Raw genomic sequence first — 20,392 nt, 5'->3', positions numbered from 1 at the left:
AGGAGCCCAGTTCATACATTTAAATTAACCACCACTGCTGGGTGCAGGATGCCCAGGTTGATGAGGAGTGATGTAAGCAAGACAAAGATCAAAATGATGTCCACAGAGGAAGCAGACAGTTCAAACTGTAGAAATAATTGGCTGTGGAGTAGAAAATCCTGAGATTTGTCCCCAGTGCTACATGCTCAGACTGTCCTTACTGCTGTATGTGCAGAGCATGTTGATTTATTACAGGGTCACAGAACACCAGTCCTTTGGCTTCAGCCCTATAACCTGTATGGGGAAATCCCCACAAATCCCATTTCCTCTCAAGCAGAGGCAGAGCTCTTCCAGCCCACATTAACTATTAGGAAGAAGCTTTTAACATTGAGCCCCTCGAGGCTATTCAATATGAGAGTGCTCCACTATTACAGGGCCCATTTCCTGCTTTTTATATCCTCATGGAAGTTCTTCCAGCTCTTGGAATGAAACCTAATATTTTCTTTTTTAGTACAGTAGAGGATTATGTCAGTAAAAAGACCCATATGTCATGTCTTTATATAGTTAGCTAGCAGAGCTGGAGCGAGGAATCAGGATGGGGTAACAGCCTAAATCTGTTTGGAAAATAGGCAACATACTTTCTAACAAAGAGGAGCCTGGTGAATGCATTTCCCAGAACTCCTACTGGGGCCAGTGCAAAGAAGAATTGCTTCGGATTCTTTGCCCTATACTTTATGATAACGGCCTGGATAAGGATCACCAGAATCCCTACAAGCTCCAGAAATGAGCTCATACCAATTGTCTGCCACTCGCAGGCTTATTAACAGAGCTATGCTAATTTGAAATATACCACACACTCACCCACCACTTCCCCAACACTTCTGCTGAACTGTCCAGATGACAGAAAATTTCCCAAATACAGGGCCATCAAGGCCTCCTACTTGTATTATGTGGGTGAACTTCTACTCCACATGTTCCAACAAGTTGATGGCCATCTAATGTCATGAAAGTTTGTTCAGAAACAATAACTACATTTGATTAAGAGATTTAGTATTGCAAAGTCTTTCCTTGGTCTATTTTCCATCATCTTGGTCTTTGTAATGAAATCCTGAACTCTACTGTGGACACCAACACACCAGCAAAATGAAAGATCTGTGAAGAAAGGCCACGAAAATAAGAGATACCTGTTGTTACATGGAGAGGTGCAGATAGAAGGGTTACATCCTCAGCCTTGCCCCTTTCTGAAGCTTTCCCTCTTGACCCACCACTTGCAGGAGGCATTGTCCTGTGTGCGGTATCCACTGCCTGCAATCCACCCAAGCTGAATATCTCCATGCTCTTGTCTACTGAGAACGAGCATTGCCACTTCTCTTTTAAAACACAAGAAAGAAAAAGGACAGCTGAACCGATATAGGCAGCTTGCAAGCAACCCTTTCCCACCAGGTATTCTAGAAAAAGACAATTCTTTGCCTCCTTGTTGCAGCAGGGCCCCAGGGTAGAAAGCAATTCAGGGTTACTTGACATTGCAGGGTGGCAGCAAAGCATTTTGGGAACTGATCTGAAACACAATCCTACATGGACTGGAGCCCATGTAGGATTGCTGCTTTTCTTTCTCATAATTGCATAACTCAAGTCCTTTAAGGCAGAGGCAATTCTGGGAAGACCCAACAACAGACTTCTAAGGTTAGACACCTTAACCAGTTTAGGTGTCTGCAGAGTAGGGAGGTTGTATGGAAGTTTTGAGACTGAAAATCTTGGAAGCGAGTGCCTCAAGTCTTTTTTGGTTCTAACTTCAAATGCTTCTCTCTGCCATGAAAGGAGCTGGAGCTCGGAGGAGAACAGAGGACTTATCTTCTCTGAGCATAGAGGTCTGCATTGTGGATGCCTTCACCATCAACATTCTCATTTTTTCATATCTCAAATTTTTGTAATTAACTGTAGGAAGAAGTATGATACCAAGCTGTCTCAAAAAGACCCAAAACTTAAAACTGTACTTGGTTCCCTTTCCTTACCTCTTCATATGTAATATCCTGAATTTGTACCTTAAAAGAAGAGATAGCTATTGGGTAGGCAACAGTACATATCAAAGATTTTATCTGATAGTTGGAGGGAGAATATTTTCAAATGGATAAGGACTCAAAAATTTTCAAAGTTACCATTACTTCCAAAGCTGGTGATAACCTTGCAGACTGAATTGTTATCTCAGGAACAGGGTATTGATCTTTAGGTATAGGTCTTTTATGATAGTACATCTATATCCATGTGCTCTGTTCAGGTAGATGGCCAAGGGCTGTGTGATGACCTCAGGAAAGCAGTATTTCCTTGAAAACAGAGACAACTGAAAATGAGAGAGCCAGGATCAGATGGCAGGACATGCAGTAGTTACCAGCAAAATAATAGCAAATGCAAAATTGGAAACTTTGGTGGAGGAGAAAGGACATGGAAAAATTGTAGAAATGGAAAAGAGATACCCACTTAGACAGCAGAGTTAGAACTTAAATCAAATTACATCTGTGCCTTTCTGGCCTTTAAAGATTAATTTAAGATACTGTCTCATACTAGGCTATTTCCTAAGACATTGGAGAGCTTTGGCTGGGATTTATCTCATTTAAGTTTAGATTTTAGGTGTCTAATTAACATTGTATGAGGTTTTATATTTGAGATCCTCAGGATAAGGCTCCTTTCCAGTTCACGGAGAAAAAAAAATTAAAAAAAATCCATAGGTAGATTGATTTTATCTCTTTCTAAGGAGGATGAGTAAAACAAATGAACTACTCACAAGAAGTGCTTATTTCCCCCAGACGCAATAAAAGGAGCCTAGACAAACAGCGAAGACTTAGATATTGATATTTCAACAGATACTGATATTTCAACAGATGTCTGTCTGGTCAAGGTGACATAAGAAAGTCAGCCAACAGCAGCAACAGCCAACAGATGGTAATGGTAATAATAGGAAACTTTAGCAATTTCAGAGGCAGAGAGTGAAAAGACTTGAGTATAAAGTCTTTGTCTAATGGGGAACAGAAGAAGCACATCTAGATTTCTAAACAGATACCCCTTCCTGAAGGATGAAAGTGTCTTAGAAAAGCAGGTTTGGGTAGAAAGACCAAAATGGAGCTAGGAAAATCAATATCTTTTTTTGAACTTTTACACTACTTTACACAAAGAGAGCTTAAGAACATCCTGTGCAGGATTTTGTCCAGTTTCTGGATGAATTATAATGGATATGGGAACTAAAACTATGGGGCATTCATGGAATCCTGGATTGCCTAAAGGGTGAAACTTCAATCTGAGTTTTCTGTATCCATAAACTGCATTGGATGAAGTCAGCCCTGATGTTCAGCTGTCCTAAACGCCAGTGCTTTGCCCTCACTCACTCTGCAAGTAGGCTGAGGAACCTGGAGGCCTGAAGACAGTCCTCACCAGCAAAATAAAGGTTACAAAAAGGCACTGAGTACCTTGGCCTTTTCTACATCTTTTTTTGTCACTAGATTTCCTGCCCCACTGAGCAGCAAGCAGGTACTTTTCTTTGCTTTCCTTTTGATGCCAAGGAAAATGCCAAAGTACTAATACACTGCCACGATGGGCAGAGATGCACGTGAATTTACCTCATGTACAGATAAGTAAATATTTCAAACACAGTTGTTCTCTGAAGAGTAACTGGTTTAATCTATACATTACCAATTAAAAAAAAAAATTAAAATTATGGGATTGTGCTTGTTTTGCTGTTTTGTCTCTGTTAGCTGGACTGACAGCCTATTCTTTGTTAGGGAAAAACAAGTGTTATAACTCTTGTTTTCTGTGGATACATATAAGATCTAATTTAATGTATGAAAGTTTTTCATATTCATGTTGATATATTCAGGGAACAACTCCTATTTATAGATTATTACAGATGAAAGGGACGACTATGTACAGTCTGACCTCCTGGCCAACATAAATCCAAAATTATTCTTAATACTACCAGTATCTCATCTATAATTTGTACAAAAGTTGCAGTATTTTTCCTGCTCTAGAGAGCCATCGGTCTTGATTTATGAGACAGAATATTCCTGCACCATAACTCGAAAGTTGTTCAAGTGCTCAGTTACCATCACCTGATGTACTTGATCTCTAGAATGAACGCATTCATCTTCTGTTTGCAGTGTCATGTTTTAATCTGAAACCTTTCTCTGCCTTCCAGGGCCCTGAACGAGTTGCTAGGCTGGTGGTTAATACTTAAAGAATCTGAATTTTTTTCCCTACTAAGGTAAACATGGAACTCCACAATGCTATTAGCTATTCCTTAGCCTAAAAAGAATGCCAAGCAGGCAAACAAGTAAGAAATTAAATAACATACTAGTTCAGCTACATTAGCAATGTTTTACTTGTGCAATAAGGAGAAAGAAAAAAAAAAAAGAATTCTCAAGCTTAACATAGCACCTTGCCTTTTTCCACTCTGTCTGGAAACTCTAAACACTGCTGCTGCTTATCAGTGGCGGCTTAAATGCTTTAGGAGAGAATCCAAACACAAGGTGATGCTGAACCCTCAGACTAAGAAAAACTCTGCATTCCTGCACAACTAAACAGTAAGTACCTCAAGAAATTCTCCACAAAACCCTGCTGGTAGCTATAGCAACTGCATTCACTGTATTTTTGCTAGAAAACAATTTTTAAAGCTACTTGGGAAAGTGCATTTTTCAGCTATTATTTACGTATCTTTCAGGCCTTTCGATGCAATCCTGCTCTCCATTCAGCTTCCATCCCTCCACTTCCACTTGGCATGCACGGCATGTGAGTTGCTGGGGTGACTCCCAAATTCGGGGAAGGAATTTTCTCTCCAAAATTCAGCAGCTTAAATCTAAACTGCTGAACTGTGGCTTTCATTTCCAGTGGAACGCCATGCCGGCACAAACACTTACATCTCTCAGGCAAATCGGACAGCTGAGGAGAATTACACTTAAAGCAATAACTGCTGTAAGTCCCAAAACACTATAAAGGGGATGGGAAAAATAGTCTTTAAGAACCCTAAATTGTTAGATCTGAAGAAATGTTTGCTGTATCAGAATTCTGGTCTTGCTACATTTACTTACTAGCAACAAAAAAAGCAACAAAACTTCAACATGACTTGGGCTATGAAAGCTTTGGAGAGCCACAATGCTTAGTTCATCTTATATAAATTCATAGAATCATAGAAACATAGAATGGTTTGGGTTGGAAGGGACCTCAAAGATCATCTAGTTCCAACCCCCCTGCCATGGGCAGGGACACCCTCCACTAGACCAGGTTGCCCAAAGCCCCATCCAACCTGGCCTTGAACACTTCCAGGGATGGGGCATCCACAACCTCTCTGGGCAACCTGTTCCAGTGCCTCACCGCCCTCACAGTAAAGAATTTCTTTCTAACATCTAATCTAAATCGACCCTCCTTCAGCTTGAACCCATTACCCCTTGTCCTGTCACTACACTCCCTGATAAACAGTCCCTCACCAGCTTTCCTGTAGGCCCCTTCAGGTACTGGAAGGCCGCAATTAGATCTCCCTGGAGCCTTCTCTTCTCCAGGCTGAACAACCCCAGCTCTCTCAGCCTGTCCTCATATTATGCCTTTCCATGTCACAGTTTCCTCTATATGATTGGCATCACACAGTACAATAGCCATGTTTGACATTTATCTGTTGAAAGGGATTTTTCTTCCCCCTTGAAATAGCTACGTGAGACCAGATGAGAGTGCTGCTGGTTTCCTGTGTTCGAATCAACCACCTGAGCAGAAGACTGCTGTGGACTTAACACTTCTCTCCGGTGCTCCCATCTGCGGGAACAATAGCTTTGAGTCAGGCCTGAGAGGGAAGTGCACTAGCACTTCACATTTGGTCTCCTCTTTGAGAAGACAGAATTTTATTTCCCCCTGAGGTGTACGAAACAGAGAAAAGATTGAAAGTGTAACACGGGTCTTCAGTCCTGACGCAGACCTTCCACTTCTGAAGTCTGTTGTAAAACATTTGCCAGAGCAAATTGCAAAGCGTATCCGCTGTCGCACCCCCCAAGCCTCTTCTCACTGACAATGGACCGATTCTCCCTTTTCCACACCACTACACTAGTTTGACGTATTGATTCATTTATTCACATGTAGCAGCTTGCCTAACTTGTCCGTGACTTCACTAACTATGAAGAGTTCACCATTAAAAAACAAAACAAAAGCCACAAAGAAATCCTTCATAGCATACTTAGATTTATTCTAAAAGCTTTGCTTCGGGACGCTTTTTATAAAAGCTAGTCCATTACTTTTACAAAGCATTCAGTTATATCCATAGAAATGCCACTGGACAGCCGTGAGACCAGTGTTTTCCCTGCTTTTGAGTATTTCGTAGATGAAGTCCCTGTAAGGTTGAAAGCATTAAAAGAAAAAACAATGTTAAAAGCTATAATGCAGGTTTCAGCTTTAAGACTTTTGATGTCCACCTTAAGCTAGAACAAGGATAGCTGCAATTCAGTGTAACAGAAACACTAATTCTTCTGTCACACATTGCTGTGATGTTATCACCAATGTTATTCAACATTCCAATATATTAAAGCATTATGATACCTGGAAAATATTCACAAGTTGTCATCTTGTTCTTAACAACATCCTAGAGGCAAAAAGATTTCTTCCCCACATACCAATGTACAAGAGTGTCAGCTTTATGACTCCTGCCTATGAATTACACCAGGAGGACTCAGTTTCACTGGCAACAACTCAAGAACAGAAAAGTCAAACTTCAAAGGAACATAAGTTATTGGAAAGATCATGCAAGTGCTGGCTAAGTATTCAACCTTAACACATTTCAGTTTCATCAGATTCCAAATAGCAGGAATCAATTTTTTTTTTTTTTTTTTTTGTAGCAGCAAATCTCTGGTATCTCAGAGCCTGGCTCCATCCTGATGTGCAGCTGCAGCTCTATGTATTAGTGTAAATCAGAAAGAAAAAATGAAAACAAAACCAACAACAACAACAAAACTCCAAGCCCCAGTGGAATTACACAAGTGCAAAGCATGAATAAAGCCGCGCAGACCCTGATGCTGAGGCTGACCCACCTTTCTGCAGGGGACAAGCTCTTAAAATAAATGTTACCAAAGCATTTAAATCCATTCAACAGTTACTCTAAGATGACTCTTCTACTTAATGAGAGACTTGTCTTCAACCACAAGTTATAAATAGGAGCGTTGCCTTTGCATAGTGTGAAACTCGCAGCAAAGGGACCGTTTCTAGGGGAAATGCAAAGATTTCATCTAGGACTGGGTTAGATTATCCCTTTTCTCATTTCAGGAAAAGAATGAGAGGAGAGAAAAAGTATTTTTCCCACCACGTGGCTCTCAGCCACATTAAGACCTACCTTATTTCTGAGCTCTCTCCTGCGGCAGAGGAACGCCTGCCTTGCCGGCTACAGCCCTGCAAGTAAACAGGCAGGGATGGGCAGGATGTGGGCAGAACTTGGGATCTACTCTACCCCTCCCAGGGACCAAAGTAGCCTCACAGCCACCACAAATGCAGAAGAGAAGGACGGTAACGAAGGGCTATCCCTGCTGCAGTGCCTCCCATGATTACTGCTTGGACAACGTCTGCCCTCGCCTCCCGCCTGGCCTGGGACAGCACAGGGGCACTGCTCAGCATCCCTTTCGTCTGCAGACAGATACACCAGTCTCTGCTGGTCCCAGTACCGGCACTTGTCTACTGGGGAACGCACCGGTATTTGCAGATACCCATTTAATTCAGATTGCTGTATGGCAATCAGAGGTCAGTGGCTTCTATTCTGTGATTTCAAGCGTTTCCTGATGCAATCGCCTAGAAAGGATATTGCCAGAAATGTTCTAGCTCACCTGCTTTTGCTGTAGAGAGCAATCCCAGTGCGTTATTTCTTCGTAACTTGTCATATACAAATTTTAAAAAATATTTGTCATGATTTTAAACATACGGATTTTGACAATTATTGAAAGCATTAAAAAAGTTATGTATTTAAAGTTATGTACTTTCAGTACTTCAGGTGTTCCTACTGAACTTGTCACATCAGTTGAAGCCAATGCAATTATTTTTTTTAAATACCACACCCAGAATTACGTGATTCAGAAATGACTACAGTCTTTGCCAGCTCTGCTGATTTAGTAACACAGCTTGCAAAAAGATCAATGGTCAGACAATCCCACTGGTATCTCAGCATACCTCTTAGCAGATTAAAGCACTCCATATTTTTTTTATTTGAGTGACAGAACCCGCCCCTAACTAAAGACACCATGGTAGAAGCCTCAATAAATTGGGAGTCGTTTTCCACTTAAGTCTCTACAACACCAAACACACTGTTGAAACCTTAAATCACAGATAATTATTGGTAGTGACAGAGCCCTTCTTAGACTTCATGGATTTATTCCCAGAAAGCATTAAAGCTAAGGGAAGGATTGCATTAATTTTCCTATCTCTATTTCCCATTCTGTTCAGACATTGTTTAAACAATATCCCAAAGAATCGATTTTTACTCTCTAAGAAAGCATCAGTGTCGAGAAGGTCAGAGGCCTTTCCCCAAACTCAGATGATACAATAAAAGACCCTGGAGAAAGGGACATCTGTGCTCTAAATACAGAACTGAGAGTAAAGTAATCCCTGAGTAATCCCTGAGTTCCCACCCATCCAGGAAATCTAATTATATTTGTCACCAACTTTTCTCATTAAAAGTTTGGGACTTGGGATCTCACAGCCTATGGCGTACAAGCAGGCACTGAAAGAGAGATGCACGCCACTATTTTTATACACGGTCACCAAAGAAAGCAGTTTGTGTTTTCAAACACATTTTAAAACTTTCATTTCAGTGGAATCATTGAAGGAAGATTTAAGTGTTTATTCTTCTTCAAATGTCAGGCTAATTTTTTTATTTAATAAGACATGGCTACTCTATTTCTCCTTTCTCCTGGAAAACAATAGCAAAATCTTTTGAAAATTTTCCCCTGTTCCTAATACCTCACAGGCCCCTTTTGCAAATTGTGGCTTTTAATTCCCATTCTTTTCAATTTTCATGGTACATATCAAAGTGATTTTATACTCCGGGGGCTGAAATTGATAAAGCCTTTAAAACATCAATTTTTTCTCATAGGGTGCTTGGACACTGAAGGAATTTTTTTGCATAAGATTGCTGTGACAGAGCAGGAATTAAGCTCAGTCCAGCAGTCCAAGTCGTGCACCAAAAGGAAACTCCTCCTCTCCCACATTATTTCTGCTGGGACAGGAGCAAAGGCTGCCCTGTTTACCAGACATGATCCCTGTGCCAAAAGAGTTTACAATCTCATAGACAGGATTTCACAAATCCTGTGAGTATACAGCCATAAAGGATTCAAAGGGGATTAATAGACTCCTCACCCTTCCCTTTCTTAAGGAGAGTATTTAAGGAGAAAAACTCTATCGGCTGCGCTGCAATCTAACACAGCATCGCGTCACAGAACAGAGAAGGGATTAGCACTTATCATCGGATCAGGCAAACAAGTTAGCTAAACAAGAAGAGTTGGTAATGAGGTAGAAAAGCTGTGTGCATAACGGCATGGATCCTCCCACCTAGGCATGGACCAAGAGTATTCATAATACTGTTATTTAATTGAGAGACTTCATAGAGAAGGCCGATTTTGCAGATAGCGTAGGACTGCCAATGAAAAATCCATGCTCTGTGGAGCCTTTTAATGACAAATCAGAATTAATAAACATTATCCCATTTATAACAGGAATAAGTGAAATGATTGCTCATGTAAGCATCTGTTTCACAGAAAATTATCACTATGTTCCAGTAATTACTTTGGCTGTCTGGTTTCAATGCAAGAGAAACACTGTCTTCACATCAATATTGTCTTAATTTGGCTACAGCGGCAGCTAAATCAGCCCAAAGGTTAGTATTCCCCAAAGCCAATGTAATCCCTCCTCCTGCATGGCCCGCAGAGGACAAAGGGAAGAGCTTTTTTAAGATAAATGTGCAATGCAACAGCCTAATACTTCCTATATCATCTATACATGATGGAGCACTTAGCTACATGACATCACTGTCACTATCTCCTGAAAGATCCTAAACCTGGGATAAAATCGTCACATCGCTTTGCTACAGTTATTCCAGATCCTCCTGCTCACCTAAGCTGCTCTGATAATTTTAATCAATACAAACCTTGTCTGCAGTGCTAATTTATTGAGAGAGAGATGCCACTGCGTGTTGGTCAACAGCCATGGCCCCCCGAGCCTGCCTGTGGGGAACGCAGTCCTGATAGTTAATGCTGCTGAGGGATGCACTGAGGCCTTATCGAAATTACAGGGATTAATCTGACCAAATACAGAAGAGATTTACAGCGTAGATGTCTCTATCTGAGTAAACTACCTACCAGCCCTTTATAATCCACGGAGAGGAACAGATACTTCTAGGGAGTAAGACATTTCAAACAGATCAGATGAATCATCCTGCAAAACCTCATATTTTAATTCACCAGCTCTGAAGGGAGCGAGGGGTGTCTGGCTGAGTGGGAGACTCTCCAGCAGACATCTAAGACTAGGTGAGGTGACCCTTCGTGACATCTTGGGCTGAAAGGGCCCATCTCCAGACATACTGGGCCTCTCTGCTTGAGGCAGACCGACCCAAAAAAGGTTAAACGCCACAAAAAACAAGAGGCACAGCCACTGCCCTGGGGCTATCCCCATCCACGCCATGTGCTATGGTAACTACGTAAGGGAATTCAGCCCATAATACGATGAATCTTCAAGTCATTAATGAGGAGAAGGACAAAGACATAGAGCTAAATTAAAAAAAAGTGACACTGGTTAAGACAGAATCGTTCTTGCTTATTTATGGTGGGGGTTTTGTGGTTTGGTTTTTTTATCTCATGAATCCTGCAGACAGAAAGCTGCCAGCTCTCGGCAATTCCTCCAACTAGAGGGACAGGCTCCTCAAAAGCCAGTGTACCTGCGAGCTCCCTTGGTGGCCTCCTCGGCTGGCTGGGACCTGTCTTATGGGTTTTCACCTCAAAAACATTCTCTGGGAGAGAAATCGGGAGGAAAAACATAGACATGGAAATGAGAAGAAATTGAAGTAAGAGTAAATATTTTTAAGTTGTTTATCATACCGGTGGCATCTGGCATAAGGGTATTTCATGCTTTACCTGTTTTGCTGTGTGCTGTTATCAGTCTTAGCTCAGAAACTGCTGAAGGAAAGGTGATTTCTCTTTATATACAGCTCAATCGGATGGTGTCCTGGAAAGCAGCATTTCTCTGACTTCCCTGTATCACCGCATCTAAAATTAGCAACTTAATTTTATAGCCCACTCACAGCCTTCCTGGGGTCATGGCCCATAGTCTGGGAACGGCTGCTAAGGGAAGTGAAAAAGATGCTAAAGGAAGAAAATATGACAATAGAGATATCTACTGAAAAGGAAAAAAAAAAAAAAAAGCCGAAGAAGGCAATAAAAAAGACAGAACAGTGAATTAAAAGGAAGAAGAAAGTACTCAGAAATGCACAAAAATAATTTGAGTGGAAAAAAAAGAGAAAATGCATTCAGTAATAAACCCAATAGATGGCAAAGAAAGAAGCTAAAATAAGCCCACTGGTAAACTGTTTTAATTGCAGGTATCAGTCATAAAAGTACTTACCCGTATAATTAAGAAAAGCCTCCAGAAAACATAAAAACCACTCTTAGAAATATGCTAGAGGTGGTACCATAATTAAACAGCAAAGCAGGACAGGGGAAATTGGTTTGAAACAACTCAAGCACAAGGTGGCTTATGAAATGTCAGACTTGAACAAAGGTTGTCAACCCATCTGTTGGGAATGAGCAATTCACTCCTGCCCCAGCCTCCCAGAGCAGTTGAACAGTTTTATTACCTATGTTAAAGCATTGTCTTTTGCAAAAGGAATTATTTCCTTCATCATCCCACAGGGTGGGATGACTCGCAAAAAAGGAGTGCTGCAATGGATGGCTACAAAGTCTTCAGAGGAGATAGACAAGGAAGGAGAGGCGGTGGGGTGGCCCTGTATGTTAGGGAGTGTTTTGAATGTTTAGAGCTTAATGATGGTGATAGGGTTGAGTGTTCATGGGTAAGAATCAGGGGAAAGGCCAATAAGGCAGATATCATGGTGGGAGTCTGCTGTAGACCACTAGGATGAAGAGGCAGACGAAACAGTCTATAAGCAGCTGGGAGAAGTCTCACGATTCCCAGGGCTCAGTACCGGGGCCAGTTCTCTTTAATATCTTTACCAGTGATCTGGACAAGGGCACTGAGTGCACCCTCAGTCAGTTTGCAGGTGACACCAAGTTGTGTGGGAGTGTTCATCTGCTTGAGGGTAGGAAGGCTCCAGAGATCTGGAGAGGCTGGATCAATGGGCCGAGGCCAATTGTATAAGGTTCAATGAAGCTAAGTGCCAGGTCCCGCACTTGGGTCACAACAACCCCAGGCAATGCTACACTTTTGGGGAAGAGTGGCTGGAAAGCTGCTCAGCAGAACCTGGGGGTATTGGTCAACAACTGGCTGAATATGACCCGGCAGAGTGCCCAGGTGGCCAAGAAGGCCAACAGCATCCTGCCTAGGATCAGGAATAGTGTGGCCAGCAGGACTAGGGAAGTGATTGTCCCCCTATACTCGGCACTGGTGAGGCTGCACCTTGAGTACTGTGTTCCATTTTGGGCCCCTCACTCCAAGAAAGACATTGAGGTGCTGGAGCGTGTCCAGAGAAGGGCAACAAAGCTGGTGAAGGGTCTAGAGCACAAGTCTTATGAGGACCAGCTGAGGGAACTGGGGAACTTGTTTAGCCTGGAGAAAAGGAGGCTGAGGGGAAACCTTATTGCTCTCTACAACTACCTGAAAGGAGGTTGTAGCCAGGTGGGGCTTGGTCTCTTCTCCCAAGTAACAAGCGATAGGACAAGAGGAAATGGCCTCAGGTTGTGCCAGGGGAGGTTTAGATTCAATATTAGGAAAAATTTCTTCACCAAAAGGGTTGTCAATTATTGGAAGAGTCTGCCCAGGGAAGTAGTTGAGTCACCATCCATAGAGGTATTTGAAAGATGTGTAAATGTGGCACTTAGGGACGTGGTTTATTGGTGGACTTGGCAGTGCTAGGTTAACAGTTTGACCTGATGATCTTAAAGGTCTTTTCCAACCAAAATAATTCTATGATTCTATGATTTTTTTTTCTTCCTGCTGCAGTAACATGAAGTCCCTGGCCACTGCAGAACTAGATCATCAGGTCCCATGTTCCAGCTGAGAGCATCCTGGGCTGTGACATAGCAGATCATATAAATGAGGCAGATTTGAGCTTTACCAGCACTTGCACAGGACCAGCTGAATTTCAGGTGCTACAGAAGGGCTGTGCCTTGCTGCCTCTTAGCAAGTACTGAATTAATTTCCTAGGCAGGAGTTAAAACCACTGTGCCTGACCACTCTGTCTAGATCTAGTCAATGGAGTTGTTGAAGGTTTTCTGATATACGTTGCAAAGATCATCGCTGAGTACCCTTCTCTTATCAAGTGCTACAATGGACTGAAAACCATGCATTACCTTGCTTTTCTACCTTATCATTTCATTAGGGTATTTCATCTACTGCGGTGAAAACCTGTGTGCTGCCACTGGAATGAAGCAGGGATGCCCAGTACAAGAAGTGCTGTGACATGGGTACCAGCTGTTGTTTCATTTCTAAGAACTGCAGTGGTAATCTAGACAGTCTGTATAGATTATTTGTAGTCTTTACCTGATGATGAAATTGGAATTATGGATGTTGTGTCGTACAAGTGGTAATTAGTTTTATACTAAATGTGGAGCCAACAGAAATCCCCCTGGTACCCTCAGCTCTAAACTGAAGAAAACTCTAAACTCAAATAAAATTTTTGCCATTGATATGCAGAATAATTCTTCTTATGACAATCAATATAAACCTGTTTTTTCTGAGAAGAAACACCTGGGTGCTGCCAATAGGCACATAATTCAACATGGTTAAGCAAACAGCACTGCAAAAATTGCACTTGGCTAATAAGCAGTCAAACCACAACCAAGTGTTGGCTAAGCTTAGATCAAAGAGCATGAATCCAAAAATATTTAAAACTGTCAATGGTTTAAACGTCCCCTCAAATGTCACGTGAAATATGGCAGTTTGGTCATGCCTTATTAAAATCACTTACGAATCAATATTCAGGACATAACAATAATCAAATCAAGTTGCTTAAATAGAACTCAAGGGATCCTTCTATTTTACAAAGAATCAGAGATTAATTTCTAAGGAACTGAATCAATGCAAAGTAAATAGATTCTGATAAGCTAGGGAAGGATAGCTTACATCTACTGCATAGTAGATAAGCTCTGCGATAGCAGTAGTCCCTGAGCAAAGGAAATCTAGACAACTCCATAATCGGGACTGACAGCACTTGCAAAATATGACCTATAACTCAATTTAATTCATTCCTAATGAATTGTCAAGGCTAACATAGCTTGGAGAAGCTTCGTGACATGTAACCAGATCAGCTCCAGGTTTTGCACTTTTTGGCCAGCTCTGCAGCCACATCCACCCTGGTGTGGGATTTGTGACTCTTCAATGGGCTCTCAGGACGGGCTGCTTCGTTATTTCTGTAGCACAAAAGTTTGCAAGCAAGTGCCAGGGCTCATGGGCACCTGCCCTCTCTTTATTGCTAAATGTCCTCCAAACTAGGGAAGAAATGGGAAGTTTTTAAAGAATATTCATACTGTTTTACAGGAAGAAGACACTCAAAGTCAAAATACTTCCGAAAATCTCAGGCTCTTGTTTGTCACTGTACAGAAAGATACCAAGCTCTTGCCATGAAAACCTTAATAAAATAAAGAATGGCAACCTAGTCCGCTTTCAGTCTCCCAAGCAAAGAATATCTCTTTTTTTTAGGTTGGTTCTAGCAGCACAAGGAAACAAAAGCTATCTCACTTTTCGCATCACCTGTGATGTGAAATTAATTTTCCACTAATCAGTAGGAAGTAACGTATCTGTTGTATATCAGATTATTATTACGTTTATCATAGAGATGGGTTGTTTCTTTTTTTCTCCACTCCAGATTAAATCTCTAATCTATACCACAAATCCCTGGCAGGTGATACACCCACCATCTACTCACCTACTGACAACTGTGAAACAGTTTCCTCAATAAGTGAGTATCAGCAATAAGGTGGAGTATCAGCGATTTAATCTTCACAGATCTTTTAGTAATGCTGAAAATAAATATTATCAGCCCCCTCCCACCCTCATATTCACACTAGGAATGAATAAGCAACTTCTCCCTCAACCAGAAGTGTCAGTCCTGTTTTGCAGATCATATTCCCATGATAAAATACTTCAGTCTAGTCAGTGCAGCTGGACATCAGGAGTAGAGTGGGGAGAAGAAATCAGTGCACATTCCCCCTCACGCCCACAGCCAAGCTCCACTGCTAGGGATGTCAGCCTGGGGTTTGTAATTGCTAGTCACACCCCTCATGGCAGCCAGCACCAGCAAATGCAAAGGATCATAGAATCATAGAATGGTTTGGGTTGAAGGGACCTCAAAGACCATCTAGTTCCAACCCCCCTGCCATGGGCAGGGACACCCTCCACTAGACCAGGTTGCCCAAAGCTCCATCCAGCCTGGCCTTGAACACTTCCAGGGAGGGGGCTCCCACAGCTTCTCTGGGCAACCTGTTCCAGTGCCTCACCACCCTCATGGTAAAGATTTTTTTTCCTTATATCTAATCTAAATCTACCCTCTTTTAGGTTAAAGCCATTACCCCTTGTCCTATCACCACTTGCCCTTGTAAACAGTCATAATGATCTTGACTTATAAATGACATCAAGGGGCAGTAACTTACAGGTGGAATTAAGGATTTTTGCCTTAACATTACAGCTAAAAAGCCCTCTGGACTGTAGTCAGGGGCCATGGACAGAGGATGCTGCTCTGGCAGATGTGCTGCACAGCTTTTTAGCAAGTCATTGAATGTGTACACAGTCGGTTCTTCCACCTGTGAATGACAGATGATATTAGAAGGAGGTCTTACATCAATTGTGACCTTGAGATAAAAAAAAAAAATTATTAGTGCAAAGCATTCTGATTTCTTATTAATTGAATATATACTCTAATGATTGGCAACATTTCCAGAATTCGATTTGCAAGGAGAGACAAGGGGCATGTCACTGGTGAAAAAGTCTGGCCACAGCTGTTTTACGTGGGGGAATGAGGCCCTGGGAACGCAGATTTACTACGGCATGGCTCTGAAGCTATGAAGAATAAGAAAGCTGCAGAATGAGGCAGGCAGGGCCCTTTTTTTGGTGTCTGAGACAAGTGCACTCTTGCAGTGTGTCTGTACTCCAGTTATTGAGAAATGTGAATAAAAATGATATGGTCTTCTGTTCAGAGATGGTAATGCAACACTGAGAATGCTACAACCCTTGTTTCGCATCTCGGGACTGTTCTTTTCCTTTATATGATCTTCTTTGAGATCTCTATCTCGGTGGATAAGGAATTGGCTGAATAGTGGCACTCAAGGAGTTGTGGTCAACAGCTCAATGTCCAAGTGGAGATCAGTGACAAGTTCAAGGGATGGGGCTTTGGGCAACCTGGTCTAGTGGAGGGTGTCCCTGCCCGCAGCAAGGGGGTTGGAACTAGATGATCTTTAAGGTCCCTTCCAACCCAAACCACTGTGTGATTCTATGACTCTATGACTAATACTTCCTTTTCCCAAAACCTAGCAGTACTTTTTAAACAAAATTTGAAACAGAAATCTATAAAATAAATGTTATGATTTATTAAGTCACAAGATCTCATACTTGCTTGCCAAGGAGAATGTAAGTCTGAGTGCAGCTTGAGCAGACCACTTCAAGGCTTAAGATGGATAAGTCTCCCAAAAGCACAACGGGAGATCTTTGCAGAAGCTTCTCTCCCTGCAAAATACATGCCTCTGCCTGGCTTCTCTAACTGAGCTGGGACAGAGTCATCTCAGCTGAGCTTTGTTCATGCGAACTTCAGAAGCCTGATGTGACTTCTATTGCAGGGGATCACAAAACCTTCAGCAGCAACTGAAACAAGTTATTAGGAAAACGCCAAGTAAAATGAAGTATATGATGGAGGAAACTAACAGAGTGAGCTAGTGTCCAAATATGACTAGATATTTTCTAATGCATTAATTTTCCTGCTCTTTTCCTGTTCTACCTACATTTGCTACAATAATTTCAATACATGTTCACAACTCCTCCTTTACAGTCGAGTGATTTCTGTAGACACTGTCTCCACCTTTCCTCTTTCCAAAAATTTGAGCTCTGAAGCTCCAGAACATCTTCCCAGCAGTTGGCAGTGCCTAATACACAGTAAGCAGTATCCAATAAGGACCCAACATTACTGTCTTTGGACTTATTTGGCCAAAGAAAGACCTGCAGGAATGGCTCCTCTCTAAAGAGCTAGCTGTAAAGGCAGAAATGCCCTGCAACATCTTCCTTGCAAGGGAAAAGAGTTGGAAAGGCTGGAAGGGGATATTTCAGTGTCATGGGAGACAACACATAATTAAAGTTTCTCTAAGAAAGATTGGGGAATTTGGCATTGCGTGAACAACTGAAATAGCCCAGTATCACCTGTATTATTCAGGTATTGTGGTACAGACAAGACGTTGATGTAATGCAGGTTTTTTCTTAAAGGTTTTGCTCCTCGTTATGAGAAAGGGGAGGAGTTTAAGAATGGTTTTAAAAAGGGAGTAATTGCAATCACCCAGCAGTGATTAATCAAAACAAGGTTTAGAAGAAAGTGTTGCAGTATGACAAATTGAAATATCCTTTGAAGCCAAGATAATTACTGAGCAAATCTCAGAAACGTATTTTAGCAAGAACATTATCACATGCCGGAAACAAAAGCATTCTTTTATTCCTATTATTTTCAGTATCATAATCTCCAGAATCAAAAGCTAGCTCTGGCATGTAGCAACGATGTTTGCCCTAAAACTGTATGAAATGTCAGAAGTAAGAAAAGACTTATGTGTATGTATAGGTGCTACAGCACACTCACCCACACATTGTCTGGGTCTCTGAGCTCAGACAAAGCTTCCCACAGACCACAGAAACAAACTAATTCTTCCATCTAATTCTTCCTATGTTAGGTCCCCATTGGGGACCTTGTTCTTCCACCATACTAACATGAGTCATATTCATGACTCATACTGATACTTCCCCCACAATAAGTCTTCCATCAGATGTACTGTTTCAACCCAAAGCCTCTTCTCATTCATGGATTGATCTCACTCAAATTTGAGAGACAATCACTCAAATTAGAGAGAATACTATTTGCACTGATAAAACAAGCAAGATTTGGCCCCAAACTGATCCCAGGAGACAGTGGTACCATAATCTGCTGTTCTGGAAGTCAGAAGACCTCCACTTCACAATATGTTGAGGACTGCCCTTATGCAAGTTACTTGGAATAATTCTACCCAAAACCAGATGACATTCATCAGTTAGTAGGCTGCCCATTGCTAAGTTCAGAATGGGACTCTTAACTTCTCCCAGCCCCAGTTTTACCAGAAAGGATCCCAAAAAGCACATTGCCTCTTATTAGAAGCCACAGCAAGACAACACACTTATTGAAGATACACAGCAAATATACAATACATACACAGAACTTTCTTTTATAATAAAGAAAGTTATTCCATAAACACTTCACTGATGTAAATTCTAATATATATCTTCATATGCTTGATATGTCTTACTGGAAGTTACTTCAGAGCATCTTCCCAACTGTGGACGAAGAGCATAGTCTTTACATATTCAGAATAGCAGCATCACACTGGGAAATAAGCATGACAGTTGGTAGAAGGATTGAAACTTCAGTAGAAACTACTAAACACTTATTCTTAAAAAAAAAAAAAAAGGTCATGGAGCTTTTGAAGTGGAATAAACCTTGCAATCATCTGCCTAACCTATTTGAGAAACTGCCCCTACTATTTTATGAATTAGTATTTATTCTTCAGTATTTATACAAACTCCCCCAAATCAGATGTCTAAACAGGCATTTGTAATAGAAAATTCAGGCATGCTTCTAGAGTACTCCTGGGTAAAAATTAAGCACACAGTTACATAGATAGATTTTGCAGGTGCATCTTCCTGAGAACGATTCCATTAGTGTCCACACTGCACAGATGGGCTGTGTTATTTTAAGGTCTTAATCAAAATACGTGCAAACAGGCACAGCACTGCATGCATACTAATGCCTGTGAAGTGTCAGCTGTGAAGCAGTCAGTACACTTTTTTAAGAACACTAGCTATGTAAAAATACAGAAGGGAAAGAACTGCTGAATTAGGCAGCTTAGAGGAAGACTTAGAGGCTATAGCTAGAAAGCGATGCAATGCATAGTTGTAATAAATATGAACTGAAGAAAACATTATTCTGTTAACACGTCATAGTATTCCCGCATAATGATAGAAACTGAAGTGTGATACAGACAGAATACAAGAAGGTGCTAGGTCATCAAAATCCCAAAGTGTATATGATTAGGAGAACCAACCCTAAAACCAGTAATTATAATGTAATCTTGACATCTGTAAACCTCCTGTCAGCTCTGAACACTTTCAATGGCTTTCCTCAATGAGGGCATTACCCATTCCTCAGTCTCTGCTTTGTCATCTGCAGTGAAGGCATTTTGCATCCACTCATCACAACTCAAGGGCTGAACCGGACCCAAGTTCAGACCTAGCAGTCTGTGGTCTGAAAACTTTGTTGACTAAAGAAAAAATAAAACCCCCAGCTTAAGAATAATGTATCACAGATTTTCTTTTTAAAAGACAGATCCTGTTCCTGCATGTCTTCAAATTAAATAAAAAAAAAAAAAAAATCTTCTTCTAAACTTGAGCTGTCTCCCTGTGCAAGGGAAAAAACGCAAAGAAACAGACAAAGCAAAGGTGCTGTTCAGAGCCACAGTGCCCTGGGTGCCAGGTTTGGAAACCCAAACCCGTCCTCTTACCTGCACAAACACAGCACCACCCGACGTGGTAACTGGTGCCCGGCTCCGGAGCCGCACTCAGCACGCAGCCGAGGTGCGCTCTGCAGGGTTGTCAGCCCAGGCGGGGACGAGTTGTGGCGATGGGCGTGCAGGGCCAGGAGCACACGCACGGACACACGGACACACGGACACTCCTGAGCACCCCGTGCGCACACACGCGCTTACAGGGACGTGGTGGTGACAGGGCGGGGATGGGCAAAAGGCTGCATCCTCTGTTCACCCACCCACACCCCAGCAGGGGAAACCTGGGGGGGGAAGAAGAGAGAAAGAGAGAGGGAAAGAGGGAAAAAGAGAGAGAGGGAAAGAGAGAGAAAGAGAGAAAGAGAGAAAGAAAGAGAGAAAGAGAGAAAGAGAGAAAGAGAGAGAGAAAGAGAGAAAGAGAGAGAGAAAGAGAGAAGGAAAGAAGGAAGGAAGGAAGGAAGGAAGGAAGGAAG

At 41.8% G+C, this 20,392-nt stretch overlaps 1 protein-coding gene across 4 annotated transcripts in view; it reads right to left on the bottom strand.

The window, feature by feature from the left end:
• The window catches only part of COL22A1 (collagen type XXII alpha 1 chain), a 268,249-nt gene extending 248,065 nt beyond the window's left edge, over positions 1-20,184 (bottom strand). For all 4 annotated transcript variants that reach the window (XR_008576049.1, XR_008576050.1, XM_054818065.1 and 1 more), the window contains exon 1: positions 19,920-20,184. The gene's annotated coding sequence lies outside the window, so the exon portion shown is untranslated. The remainder of the gene's footprint in view (positions 1-19,919) is intronic.
• Positions 20,185-20,392: the final 208 nt, after the last annotated feature.

The sequence above is a fragment of the Grus americana genome, chromosome 2 (genome assembly GCF_028858705.1).
Source record: "Grus americana isolate bGruAme1 chromosome 2, bGruAme1.mat, whole genome shotgun sequence".
Lineage (NCBI taxonomy): Eukaryota > Metazoa > Chordata > Aves > Gruiformes > Gruidae > Grus > Grus americana.
This window is presented reverse-complemented; position numbering and strand designations above follow the sequence as displayed.